This window comes from Montipora capricornis, chromosome 13 (assembly GCF_036669925.1).
Source record: "Montipora capricornis isolate CH-2021 chromosome 13, ASM3666992v2, whole genome shotgun sequence".
In the NCBI taxonomy this organism is placed as follows: domain Eukaryota; kingdom Metazoa; phylum Cnidaria; class Anthozoa; order Scleractinia; family Acroporidae; genus Montipora; species Montipora capricornis.
The window spans coordinates 12,737,942-12,739,035 of record NC_090895.1 but is presented as its reverse complement, the minus strand read 5'-3'; positions in this window follow the sequence as shown (position 1 = coordinate 12,739,035).

Below are 1,094 nucleotides of genomic sequence, written 5' to 3'. Positions count from 1 at the left end.
GTATGCCTAGTTCTAAAAACCTGTGCCAACAAACAAACAGGGGAAAGGTGTATAACACGTTGTAAAAGGTTTCTAAGAGCCGGTGCCACAGAGAAATGGATGTTGTAACTTATTACTGAGTTGCCAGTTGGAATCTTAAAAACGACAAGTAATGGACTTTGACCACAATCTTTTGCATGTCGAGCTGTAATCAAAGTGAGCTGTAGTTCTAATATTGTACCAAGTGTTGTGTTTTGTACGACACTGAAGTCAAATGGAAAATCCTCTGGTAACTTATGCGTTTATCAAAGACAGAAGGAATTGAACAACAGTCTTCTGGTAACAATAGGAAATTTCACTAATTCTTGTTATTCAACATTATTTGAAAGAAAGCTTGTTGCGCATTTTTTCCTTGATAATTCAAGGAAAGGGTTTGATGCTAAACATAGTCTAGCTGTTATCGTCCAAAATTGTTCGCTTTGACGATAAAAGAATGAAACTTTGCCAGTTTACTATCATCCCTAAGACCATCATTTTGTGATATGGAGCCAGCTGAAATTCGCTAATGGTGATGAGTACTGAGCATGCCTTAAAAATCGTCAACATGGAAACGAGGCTGAAAATTAAACCCTCCAAAAATGCCATTTTTAAGGTAACTTTGCACATTTTATCTTCTTATGTTGATGAAGGGGTCATAATCTTTGTTCTAAAACTTAAAATGGTGTCACGTGACTTACTTGCTGGAAACTGCTATGATAATAAGTGGGATACCTGTGGCTACAGCTTCTAGTTAAATGTATTCAGTGTTTTTGCGTAGAAACTGATCGCTTATTTGTTACTTTTTGTTTCTGCTTGTTTTCGGAGTACTAAAAAGTACAAAAATTACCTATCCTACTTTGGTTAATGTATATATTATTTTTAAACAATGCTGCATGGAACCGAGGCTGCAACAGTAGAAGAGACCAATTCCCTGGCCCAGTTGAACTGAATATTTATTTGACAAGTAGTAGAAGATTTCAACAAATACATTGTACTCCCATTGAAAAACCTAATGCTCTGCTTTCATTAGGAAATGGGATATATAGACTAATAAAGACCGCTTTGAAAACCGTTTA